The following is a 14,234-nucleotide window of genomic DNA, read 5'->3' on the forward strand; positions in this document are numbered from 1 at the left end:
TTAATTCATTTTGGGTTTATTTTTGTGTATGGTGTTAGAAAGTGTTCTAGTTTCATTCTTTTACAAGTGGCTGACCAGTTTTCCCAGCACCACTTGTTAAAGAGATTGTCTTTACTCCATTGTATATTCTTGCCTCCTTTGTCAAAGATAAGGTGTCCATAGGTGTGTGGATTTATCTCTGGGCTTTCTATTTTGTTCCATTGATCTATATTTCTGTTTGTGCCATTACCATACTGTCTTGATGACGGTGGCTTTGTAGTAGAGCCTGAAGTCAGGCAGGTTGATTTCTCCAGTTCCATTCTTCTTTCTCAAGATTGCTTTGGCTATTCGAGGTTTTTTGTATTTCCATACAAATTCGGAAATTATTTGTTCTAGCTCTGTGAAAAATACTGTTGGTAGCTTGATAAACATTGCATTGAATCTGTAGATTGCTTTGGGTAGTATACTCATTTTCACACTATTGATTCTTCCGATCCATGAACATGGTATATTTCTCCGTCTATTAGTGTCCTCTTTGATTTCTTTCACCAGTGTTTTATAGTTAGTTTTCTATATATAGGTCTTTAGTTTCTTTAGGTAGATATATTCCCAAGTATTTTATTCTTTTCGTTGCAATGGTGAATGGAATTGTTTCCTTAATTTCTTTTTCTACTTTCTCATTATTAGTGTATAGGAATGCAAGGGATTTCTATGTGTTGATTTTATATCCCACAACTTTACTATATTCATTGATTAGCTCTAATAATTTTCTGATGGGCTCTTTAGGGTTTTCTATGTAGAGGATCATGTCATCTGCAAATAGTGAGAGTTTTACTTCTTCTTTTCCAATTTGGATTCCTTTTACCTCTTTTCCTGTGGACCCACCTTTCTAAAAAATCTAAATACACAGTGCACCCTGAAGATGTCACCCACTCCACTTCTCCCACATCCAAATAATGCCCAGGTGTCAGGATGCCCTGTGCTCTTATTCCACACTCTCCTGTGGATGGTCACTTCAGGTAAGTTTCTAATCTTTTGCTTTAAAAACAATATGTAGGAAATAGCTTGTACAGATGGCATTTTATATTCTCACCAGAGTATCAATTGGATAGATTCCCGGAAGCAGAATTGCTGAGTTAAAGGGCATATGTATGTGTCATTTATTAGATGCTGTCATATTCCCACTGTTGGGATTGAACCACCAAAACTGAATCTAAACAAAGGGCAAAAATGAGAGTTAAGGCATGGTGCACCATCTTATAGACACCTGGTGACCAAGCCAGGCTCCTCTTGTTGTACCCAAGGGACAGGCCTGGATAGATCTAATGCAGGAATAGGCCCTGGGAGTCCTGGAAGGAGTCATAAAATACTATCATCTTTACTTTAACTGAAGTAAGAGTTTAACAGGTAGCCCTGTTCATCTCAGGCTGGGTTGGAGCTTTGAGTGGTTTCTTTGTCTTCTTTGATTGATAAGATACTTCAAAATAATTCCTTTGTAGTTTGGTTTGGCAGGCAAAATGTTTCAAGGCAATGACACTACTGGAGAATTGTATCAGAAATATATCCATTTATCTTCAGCAAATGAACCTCATTAAATGCCCTCCAAGGAGGCAGCATGAACATTGACTGGACTCCGGGGACTGTCAGTTATTTTACAAGCTTAGCCATGAGGATATATCAGTCAGTCTGGGCAGTATGGGCAATACAAGCCCTAAAGAATATCAAAATATGAGACTTCAGACTTCCCTGGTGGTCCAGTGGTTAAGATTTTGTACTTCCACTGCAGGAGGCAGAGCTTCAAACCCTGGAAGGGGAACTAAGATCCTACATGCCATGTGGTGGGAATGAAAAAAAAAATGTCTCTGTCCATCACAAGTTGTCAGGAGCTCTGATTAAAGAAATCATCTCCTGGGGATGCAAACTGATGGAGGCTTCACCGTCTGCAGTGGCACTTGTTGTTGTGGCAGGAGGAAGGGCATGTACTAATTCATGTACTAACTATTGTGAATGAAAAATGTTGCCTCACATATCAGTAAACAAAGGATGTTACAGTCATCCAGCTATCACATTATATCTGCCCCCAATGGTCCACCCAGAAGGAATTCAGAATGGCAAAGGATGCCCTCCAACAAGCCCTCAGCTACTGAAGTCACTTATTCCTCAAAATTAGGTACCTAAAAGAGACTCAGGGTGAGAAAAATTGGATACTTGCCCTAGATAGCTACGGTTCATATCAAAATAATGATTTCAATAAGCCCAGACACTTGCATCTTCCCAAACATTGAAAAAATATCTAAAATTTACTTTAGATATTTAATGTCTTTAATGAAGTTGTCTTTTGATGCTCTGATATCTGGTTTTTGTTGCAAAACCTCCGATCTACCCTGCCTCCTCCTTTACCTCTTCAGGGTGGTCCCTTAGAGCTATGAGAGGCTTCCCCCAGGCTTGAAGTTCTCAGAAAGTTTGCCAGATAAAACATAATTGTTGGCAGTCCTAAGATGGCAGAGGAATAAGACGGGGAGACCACTTTCTCCCCTACAAATTCATCAAAAGAACATTTAAACGCTAAGTAAATTCCACAAAACAACTTCTGAACGCTGGCAGAGGACATCAGGCACCCAAAAAGGCAGCCCATTGTCTTCGAAAGGAGGTAGGAAAAAACATAAAAGACAAAAAAAAAGAGAGAGATAGAGAGACAAAAGAGGTAGGATTGGAGCTCCATCCTGGAAAGGGAGTCTTAAAAAGTGAGAAGTTTCCAAACACCAGAACACACTCTCACTGCCGAGTCTGTGGTGAGCCTTGGAAGCAAAGAGGGCAACATAACAGGGAAGAAAAATAAATAAATAATTAAAACCCACAGATTACGAGCCCAACGGTAACTCCCCCAGTGGAGAAGCAACGCAGACTGCCTGCACCCGCCACTAGCAAGCAGGGGCTGGGCAGGGAGGTGCGGGCTGCATTGCTTAGAGTAAGGATCTGGCCTGAATGCCCTGAAGGCAATCTGAGGGAACTAACTTGGGGTAGCAAACCAGACTGTGGGATAGCTACCACGCGAAAAGCCCTAAGACACTGCCAGGCCCACACACAGAACAAAGGACTGAACAGAACTAGCCGGCTGCAGACCATCCCCCTCCGGTGACAGGCAGCCAGAGCCAGAAGAGGGGAATCGCAGCCACAGAAAGACATTTACTACCAAACTGCAAGCAGGCTTCTTTGCTAACTAAGACTTCTTGGGGTTCTGGACAGTCACCATCCGCCTGAGAAAGTGCACCAGTTGTACACCCAGAAAACAGAGCAGCAGGGACAGGGAAGGCGATAAGCCGCAGCGACCACGCTCGCCAAACACCTCATCGCCTGAGCTGCTCGGACCTGGGAAGGGCACAAAACACAGACCCTACCGAGTGTGTGCCTCTGAGGACTACCCAAGTGCCTGAACCTGAGCGGCCTAGACCTGGGAGGTACATGCAGCCCAGGGTCAGCCTTGGACGGTTCTCGGCAGAGCAACCTAGAGCCTGAGCAGTGTGAGCATGGAGGGTACACACTTCATGAGCGGGGGCAGGCCCAGTGTGGCTGAGGCACTGCGAGCACACGTCAGTGTTATTTGTTTGCAGCGTCCCTCTCTCCCCACAGCATGACTGAGCAAGTGAGACTAAAAAAAGTGTCCACCACTGCCCCCTTTGTGTCAGGGAGGAAATCAGACACTGAAGAGACCAGCAAGCAGAAGAAGCTAAAAGAGAGGGAATCACTTGGAAGTGACAGGTGCAATAGATTAAAACCCTGTCATTAGTACCGACTACATAGGAAGGGGCCTATAGATCTTGAGAAATATAAGCTGGACCAAGGAACTATCCAAAAATGAACTAACCCCACAATACCCACAACACCACCAGAGAAAGTCTTAGATATATTTTTTACTATTTTTACTATCATTCGTCTTTTTTGATTTTTTTTAATTATTAAGTCCTCTATTGCTCCTTTAATTTTCACTTTTATAACCTACTATTACTTTGCAAAAAAAACAAAAACTCTTTTTTAAAGGAAAATTCATATGTTTATATTTTTATAAATTTTGTGACTTTGTTTTTCTTCTTTTCTATATATTTTTTTAATTTTTAAGTCCTCTGTTACTCCTTTAATTTTCATTTTTTATTACTTTGCAAGAAAAAAGTGAGACCCTATTTTTTAAAGCAAACTTCATACATATGTATTTTATAATTCTTGTGACTTTATTTTTTTCTTTAATATTATATTTTTTAAATGCCACACTCTACGTTTTTAATATTTGCCTTTGGTATTTCATATCAATTTTGTACTTTTAAGAACCCAATCTTCAGTACCCATTTTCACTTGGGAGCGAGATCACTGGCTTGACTGCTCTCTCCCCCTTTGGACTCTCCTTTTTCTCCACCAGGTCACCTCTGTCTCCTCCCTACCCCCTCTCTTCTCTACCCAACTCTGTGAACCTCTGTGTGTTCCAGACGGTGGAGAACAGTTAGGGAACTGATTACTGGCTGGATCTGTCTCCCTCATTTTGATTCCCCCCTTTTATCGTCCTGGCCACCTCTGTCTCCTTCCTCCCTCTTCTCTTCTCTGTATAACTCCGAGAACATCTCTGAGTGGTCCAGTTGTGGAGTGCACATAAGGAAGTGATTACTAGCTAGCTTGCTCTCTCCTCTATTGATTCCACCTCATCTCATTCAGGTCACCTCTAATTCCTCTTCCCTCTTCTCTTCTCCATGTAACTCTGTGAACCTCTCTGGGTGTCCCTAACTGTGGAGAAATTTTTCATCTTTAAACTAGATGTTTTGTCAATGGTGCTGGATAGAAGGAAAAGTCTTGAGACTACTGCAAAAATAAAACTGAAAACCAGAAACAGGAGGCTTAAGTCGAAATCCTGAGAACACCAGAGAACTCCTGACTCCCGGGAACATTAATTGACAGGAGCTCATCAAACACCTCCATACCTACACTGAAACCAAGCACCAGCCAAAGGCAAACAAGTTCCAGAGCAAGACATACCATGCAAATTCTCCACCAACACGGGAACACATCCCTGAGCTCCAATATACGGGCTGCCCAGTTACTCCAAACCCATTGACATCTCATAACTCGTTACTGGATACTTCATTGCACTTCAGACAGAAGAAATCCAGCTCCACCCACCAGAACACTGACACAAGCTTCCCTAACGAGGAAACTTTGACAAGCCACCTGTACAACCCCACCCACAGTGAGGAAACTCTGCAATAAAGAGAACTCCACTAACTGCCAAAATACAGAAAAGCCACCCCAAACGCAGCAATATAAACAAGATGAAGACACAGAGGAGTAACCAGCAGATAAAGGAACAGGATAAATGCCCACCAAACCAACCAAAAGAGGAAGAGATAAGGAATCTACCTGATAAAGAATTCCGAATAATGATAGTGAAAATGATCCAAAATCTTGAAATCAAAATGGAATCACAGATAAATAGCCTGGAGACAAGGATTGAGAAGATGCAAGAAAGGTTTAACAAGGACCTAGAAGAAACAAAAAGGAGTCAATATATAATGAGTAATGCAATAAATGAGATCAAAAACACTCTGGAGAAAACAAATAGAATAACAGAGAAGAAGATAGGATTAGTGAAGTAGAAGATAGAATGGTAGAAATAAATGAATCAGAGAGGAAAAAAGAAAAACGAATTAACAGAAATGAGGACAATCTCAGAGACCTCCAGGACAGTGGTAAATGCCCCAACATTCGAATCATAGGAGTCCTAGAAGAAGAAGACAAAAAGAAAGACCATGAGAAAACACTTGAGGAAATAATAGTTGAAAACTTCCCTAAAATGGGGAAGGAAATAATCACCCACGTCCGAGAAAGCCAGAGAGTCCCAAACAGGAAAAACACAAGGCAAAACACCTCAAGACACATATTAATCAAATTAACAAAGATCAAACACAAAGAACAAATATTAGAAGCAGTAAGGGGAAAACAACAAATAACACACAAGACGATTCCCATAAGGATAACAGCTGATCTTTCAATAGAAACTCTTCAGGCCAAGAGGGAGTGGCAAGACATACTTAAAGTGATGAAAGAAAACAACCTACAGCCCAGATTACTGTACCCAGAAAGGATCTCATTCAAATATGAAGGAGAAATCAAAAGCTTTACAGACAAGCAAAAGCTGAGAGAATTCAGCACCACCAAACCAGCTCTCCAACAAATGCTAAAGGATCTTCTCTAGATGAGAAACACAAAAAGCGTGTATAAACTCGAACCCAAAACAATAAAGTAAATGGCAAGGGGATCATACTTAATCAATAATTACCTTAACATAACTTGGTGAATGCCCCAACCAAAAGACAAAGACTGCCTGACTAGATACAAAAACAAGACTCCTATATATGTTGTCTACAAGAGACACACCTCAAAACAAGGAACACATTCAGACTGAAACTGAAGGGCTGGAAAAGAAATTCCACGCAAATAGAGACCAAAAGAAAGCAGGAGTAGCAATACACATATCAGATTAAATAGACTTTAAAACAAAGGCTGTGAAAAGAGACAAAGAAGGACACTACACAATGATCAAAGGATCAATCCAAGAAGAAGATATAACAATTATAAATATATATGCACCCAACATAGGAGCACCACAATATGTAAGACAAATGCTAACAAGTCTGAAAGGGGAAATTAATGATAACACAATAATAGTGGGAGACTTTAATACCCCACTCACACCTATGGATAGATCAACTAAACAGAAAGTTAATAAGGAAGCACAAACTTTAAACTATACAATAGACCAGTTAGATCTAATTGATATCTATAGAGCATTTCACCCCCAAAAAATGAATTTCAACTTTTTTTCTCATGCACACACAGAACCTTCTCCAAGATAGATCACATCCTGGGCCATAAATCTAGCCTTGGTGAAGTAAAAAAATAATTGAAATCATTCCAAGCATCTTTTCTGACAAAATGCAGTAAGATTAGATCTCAATTACAGGAGAAAAACTATTAAAAATTCCAACATATGGAGGCTGAACAACACACTTCTGAATAACCAACAAATCACAGAAGAAATTTAAAAAATTGAAATATGCTTAGAAACGAATGAAAATGAAAACACAACAACCCAAAACCTGTGGGATACTGTAAAAGCAGTGCTAAGGAGAAAGTTCATAGCAATACAGGCATACCTCAAGAAACAAGAAAATAGTCAAATAAATAACCTCACTCTACACCTAAAGCAACTAGAAAAGGAAGAACTGAAGAACCCCAGGGTTAGTAGAAGGAAAGAAATCTTAAAAATTAGGGCAGAAATAAATGCAAAAGAAACAAAAGAGACCATAGCAAAAATCAACAAAGCTGAAAGCTGGTTCTTTGAAAGGATGAATAAAATTGACAAACTATTAGCCAGACTCATCAAGAAACAAAGGGTAAAAAATCAAATCAATAACATTAGAAATGAAAATGGAGAGATCACAACAGACAACACAGAAATGCAAAAGATCATAAGAGAATACTATCAGCAACTATATGCCAATAAAATGGACAACTGGAAGAAATGGACAAATTCTTAGAAAAGTACAACTTTCCAAAACTGAACCGGGAAGAAATAGAAAATCTTAACACACCCATCACAAGCACAGAAATTGAAACTGTAATCAGAAATCTTCCAGCAAACAAAAGCCCAGGGCCAGACGGCTTCACAGCTGAATTCTACCAAAAATTTAGAGAAGAACTAACACCTATTCTACTCAAACTCTTCCAGAAAATTACAGAAAAAGGTAAACTTCCAAACTCATACTATGAGGCAAACATCACCCTAATACCAACACCTGACAAAGATGCCACAAAAAAAGAAAACTACAGGCCAATACCACTGATGAACATAGATGCAAAAATCCTTAACAAAATTCTAGCAATCAGAATCCAATAACACATTAAAAAGATCATACACCGTGACCCAGTGGGCTTTATCCCAGGGATGCAAGGATTCTTCAATATCCGCAAATCAATCAATGTAATACACCACATTAACAAATTGAAAAATAAGAGCCATATGATTATCTCAATAGATGCAGAGAAAGCCTTTGACAAATTCAACATCCGTTTATGACAAAAACTCTCCAGAAAGCAGGAATAGAAGGAAAATACCTCAACATAATCAAAGCTATATATGACAAACCCACAGCAAACATTATCCTCAATGGTGAAAAATTGAAAGCATTTCCCCTAAAGTCAGGAACAAGACAAGTGTGCCCACTTTCACCACTACTATTCAACATAGTTCTGGAAGTTTTGGCCACAGCAATCAGAGCTAAAAAGAAAAATAAGGTGTCCAAATTGGAAAAGAAGAAGCAAAACTCTCAGTGTTTGCAGATGGTTCTACATAGAAAACCCTAAAGACTCCACCATAAAATTACTAGAGCTAATCAATGTATACAGTAAAGTTGCAGGATATAAAATCAACACACAGAAATCCCTTGCATTCCTATACACTAATAATGAGAAAATAGAAAGAGAAATTAAGGAAACAATTCCATTCACCATTGCAATGAAAAGAATAAAATACTTAGGACTGTATCTACCTAAAGAAACTAAAGACCTATATATAGAAAACTATAAAACACTGGTGAAAGAAATCAAAGAGGACACTAATAGGTGGAGAAATATACCATGCTCATGGATCAGAAGAATCAATAGTGTGAAAATGAGTATACTACCCAAAGCAATCTATAGATTCAATGCAATCCCTATCAAGCTACCAACAGTATTTTTCACAGAGCTAGAACAAATAATTTCAAGATTTGTATGGAAATACAAAAAATCCTCGAATAGCCAAAGCAATCTTGAGAAAGAAGAATGGAACTGGAGAAATCAACCTGCCTGACTTCAGGCTCTACTACAAAGGCATAGTCATCAAGACAGTATGGTAATGGCACAAACAGAAATATAGATCAATGGAACAAAATAGAAAGCCCAGAGATAAATCCACACACCTATGGACACCTTATCTTTGACAAAGGAGGCAAGAATATACAATGGAGTAAAGACAATCTCTTTAACAAGTGGTGCTGGGAAAACTGGTCAACCACTTGTAAAAGAATGAAACTAGAACACTTTCTAACACCGCACACAAAAATAAACTCAAAATGGATTAAAGATCTAAGTGTAAGACCAGAAACTATAAAACTTCTAGAGGAGAATATAGGCAAAACACTCTGACATAAATCACAGCAGGATCCTCTATGACCCACCTCCCAGAATACTGGAAATAAAAGCAAAAATAAACAAATGGGATCTAATTAAACTTAAAAGCTTCTGCAAAACAAAGGAAACTATAAGCAAGGTGAAAAGACAGCCTTCAGATTGGGAGAAAATAATAGCAAATGAAGCAACTGACAAACAACTAATCTCAAAGATACTCAAGCAACTCCTGCACCTCAATTCCAGAAAAATACATGACCCAATCAAAAAATGGGCCAAAGAACTAAATAGACATTTCTCCAAAGAAGACATTCAGATGGCTAACAAACACATGAAAAAATGCTCAACATCACTCATTATCAGAGAAATGCAAATCAAAACCACAATGAGGTACCATTTCATGCCAGTCAGAATGGCTGCGATCCAAAAGTCTACAAGCAATAAATGCTGTAGAGGGTGTGGAGAAAAGGGAACCCTCTTACACTGTTGGTGGGAATGCAAACTAGTACAGTCGCTATGGAGAACAGTGTGGAGATTCCTTAAAAATCTAGAAATAGAACTGCCTTATGACCCAGCAAACCCACTGCTGGGCATACACACCGAGGAAACCAGAATTTAAAGAGACATGTGTACCCCAATGTTCATTGCAGCACTGTTTATAATAGCCAGGACATGGAAGCAACCTAGATATCCATCAGCAGATAAATGGATAAGAAAGCTGTGGTACATATACACAGTGGAGTATTACTCAGCCATTAAATAGAATACATCTGAATCAGTTCTAATGAGATGGATGAAACTGGAGCCTATTACACAGAGTGAAGTAAGCCAGAAAGAAAAACACCGATACAGTATACTAATGCATATATATGGAATTTAGAAAGATGGTAATGATAACCCTGTATGAGAGACAGCAAAAGAGACACAGATGTATAGAACAGTCTTTCGGACTCGGTGAGGGGGGGGGGATGATTTGGGAGAATGGCATTGAAACATGTATAATATCATATATGAGACAAATCTCCAGTCCAGGTTCGATGCATGATACTGGATGCTTGGGGCTGGTGCACTGGGACCACCTAGAGGGATGGTATGGGGAGGGAGGGGGTTCAGGATGGGGAACACGTGTATACCTGTGGCGGATACATGTTGATGTATGGCAACACCAATACAATATTGTAAAGTAATTAACCTCCAGTTAAAATAAATAAATTTATATTTTAAAAAACATAATTGTCAACTTAGGTTGTGCTTTTTTTTTTTTAAGTCAACACTATCAAAGCATTTGCAGGGAGTAAGCCATGTCACTGCTCCCTGCATTATGTTGGTGTAAACAAGCCATAGGACCACAGTGAAATATGAGGAAGTACGGAAGTATAATCCAGGGTGAGTTTAGGATGAAGACTTGAAAACTTGGACAACAGCACCAATGATACACATGACAGTGTAGAAAAGGGGAACCAAGACCAGGTCCCAGGGTTGGGGGTGGAAGACTTGGTTTTCAAGTCAACATTCAAGATCATGGGATTTACCCTGTGGGCAGTGGGTATCTTTGAGTAGGTGTGTAAGATGTTAAAACTATGGAGAATGGAGGAGAAAAGTGGAAAGAGAGAATAAAACATAAGAAGGAGATAAAAGATGTTAAAAAGAAAGAGTTGCATTAAGGCAACCCAGAAGCTGTAGAAACAGGGTGGGGAAGTCTTTGAATACTTAGAAAAGGTCATGGCCACTAGCTTCCATTTCACTGAGAAGTGGGAGTGTGGACAGATATTTTGGAGGATTGTTTACATTGCAGGATCAAGACTTTGGTGGGAGCATAATGACCAACTTCAAGTCTCCAAGAGTTTTTCACATATACGAAATAAGCTTCATTTATACTCTACATGAAACTTCAGAGTAGAACAATGAAAAGGTTAAATGGGATATAGGCAGATTGCACTTAATTTGATAAGAGCTTCTATTATTAACTTAGCCTTGTTCTTTGCTGTTTGCCAGCACCTTGCAAAGACTGTGTGATATTTGGGAATGTTAATTTCTTTCCAGTTCTCAGAGCCTAGGGAAGAAAGAATGAAAAGGTAATACTCAAGGCTAGGAGGGGGTCATAGTCAAAAGCTTTGTGGCATTCTACACTGAAGAAAGCTCCTATCTCCCTGATTATGTTTTGAAGGCAAAATTAAATGAAGTTAAAAGGGGAAGTGGGCAAAGGAGTAAGAGCCTGGATGGAAAGGAGGAAGCTCTCTCTGGGTTAAGATAGGTGGTCCACACTGAGGTTGGCTCTCCTCCTGTCATGTCTGCAGGAAGGAGCAGAACTTCTGACCAGAGACTGGTGGGTGTTATAATCTGATTGCTGAGCACGTGGTCTTTATAGGAGCTGGTGAGGCCCCCTAGAACTGTCCCTCGTTCCACCCGGGCCTTGGGAGGGGAACCTCTGTGACTTGCCCAGAGACAGAGAGCAATGGCATGTCACCATGTGACTGGGGGAGCTGGAATATGATGGTGACACCACAGTGTCTGCACAAACATCACTTCCCTTCATTTTCCTCTTGACACCACAAGAGTCTGGAAATCTCAAAAAATTCTACAGAGGAGGGAAAAGAGCGAGGTATATGTACTGTCTGGCCTGGAGGGGAGAGACTGAACTTGAGTTAAAGATAAATGCATATGACACTACTTACAAAATGTGAGTGGGCAGAGGGCACAGCATATGAAAACACAACGCTAGAGCCAGATAGCTTGGGTTCAAATCCCAGCTTGGCCATCCACTAGCTGTGTGACCTTAGACAAGTTACTTCCTCTGTCTGTGCCTCACATTCCCCACCTTTAAATAGGGGATAATAACAGAACTCAATGAGTTAATATGTGTAGGGTGTTTTGATTCATTGTAAGTGCTATATGAGTTTTATATATAAAGTTGTCAAATTTTTTTTAAAAAGCACAATGTGAGTGTTCTGAGTTAAGTTTTGTTTGGGACAAAAGGTGGTATATAGAAGACAGCCTGTCACATAGATCTGAGGAACATTGCCTAAGAGGTGTGTGGGGGGAGGTCAGTAAGCATGTGATTTGGGGGAAAGGGGTATGTGAGTCAAGCATACATTTAGAAGAGGCTTGCTGCTGGTCATGAGGAGTGGATATCTCTCTTCACGATGTTAGTGCTTTTCTAGATATGCAAAGGAACAAGATATTAGACTCATAAAGTTTTCTTTTGAAAATATTTCTTTGAAGGAATGTTCTGTCAGTTTCTCCAGAGTGCAGCATGACTCATTCCTGACATCTGCATTGTCCTCCTTGCATCATATGTTGCAAGTCAGTGACATCAATGGGTAGTGACTCCATCCTGGTAGTGTTAGGTGGTGAGGGACAGTGTGTAGATCGCAAAGATGATCAGATATTTTGGGTTCAAGTTCATGCCTGTTCCACCTGCTGTATGTGAGGAGCTTGTTCAGTACTTGGGAGCTGCCTCAGGGTTATGTCATGATTTGAAGGACCATCTGGTTCCATCTCTGTAATCAAGGCCAGAAGGGACTAGGGACTAAGCTGAGGTTGCTATAGACAAAGGGATGTTAGTGACAAAAGAGAAACTTGAATTCAGGCAAGTCTGAGCCCTGAGTCAGCCTCTTGAAAGCTGTGGGATTGCTGTATGGGGCTGTCCAGCTGTGGAATGAAGGTGCTGCTTTGTGGGACTCCATGCCTAAGCAGGGTGAGTGGAGACTGTCTGATCTCCAGCTTCTCTGGGGGCTGCCTCAGGATTGCTGCCTGAAGAAGAGGCACGTTTTTGCCCTCTGACGTCTAGCTCACCATAGGGTTTGGGGAGTTGTGTTTGACCACATGGAGCCTTATCACAGCAGATGCCAAGGTCAGTGGAGATTAAAGTGTGGGGGCTGCAGTGTAACACCAAAGTGGTCCAACCTAGAGACTGAGCCTCGCCTGTTATAATGAGCCCTTTATCAGTTACTGGCTTCCCTTGTGGCTCAGCTGGTAAAGAATCTGCCTGCAATGCACAAGACATAGGTTCAATCCCTGGGTTGGGAAGATCCCCTGGAGAAGGGAAAGGCTACCCACTCCTGCATTCTGGCCTGGAGAATTCCAAAGACTGTATAGTCCATGGCACAAAGAGTCAGACACAACAGAGCAACTTTCACTTATCAATTACACCAGTCCCTGTTCTTGCTCTTAAAAAGTGTGTGTGTGTGTGTGTGTGTGTGTGTGTGTGTGTGTGTGTTTTAGGGGAATGAGGACTTAAATGCAATGTTAAAATGTTTTCCACTGGGGTGAAAGTACTCCTTCCTCTGGCTGGTGGCTCATTCCACCTTATGAAAAATGATTTCTTAAAACAAACATGGAAACTCATGTACACCCATGGCGGATTCATGTCAACGTATGGCAAAACCAATACAGTATTGTAAAGTAAAATAAAGTAAAAATAAAATTTTTTTAAGTTAAAAAAAATAAAATAAAATAAAAGGCAAATGTAGTTGGGAAAACAAACAAACAAACATGGTGAGTGAGATTCCAACCTGGGCCTGGGTGCCAGGCCTAAGCTGACAGTGCCAGGTGGGGAGTTCAGAAGACCATCTCCTGGCATGGGGTGCTGCAAGGGCACTGCCTGCCTGGAAGCTGTGGTACCTCCAGATTTTCCACGGCTCTGTAAGAAGTAGCACCTTGGGAGCTGGGAGCTGGAATGGGACTTGATTTGAGATCAGTTCTTGGAGAACAAAAATTGTGGTGGCTTGAACCAGTTGCCCTTTGACCCTGTCAGCAACAACAAGCCCCTGCAGTTTGGTAGTGCCAGTGGCCCTCTGGTCACAGACGGCCTCACTGAGAATGGAAGGGAGTCAAACAAGAAAAGAAAGAGAACAAATGCTCCTTCAGAGATCAAGCCCTGAGCCTTTGGAATGGGAGCACTGACTCCAAGACCATAGACTGCCAGAGAAATAACCCTAGGGAGTATCAAGTAGTGAGAATTCACATGAAAGAAACCACTTGAATGCAAGACCTGGCATCCCCCAACCACCAGTCACACCCTGTTCAGGATGCCTCATCTAAAC

Source organism: Capra hircus, chromosome 29 (genome assembly GCF_001704415.2).
Source record: "Capra hircus breed San Clemente chromosome 29, ASM170441v1, whole genome shotgun sequence".
NCBI lineage: Eukaryota > Metazoa > Chordata > Mammalia > Artiodactyla > Bovidae > Capra > Capra hircus.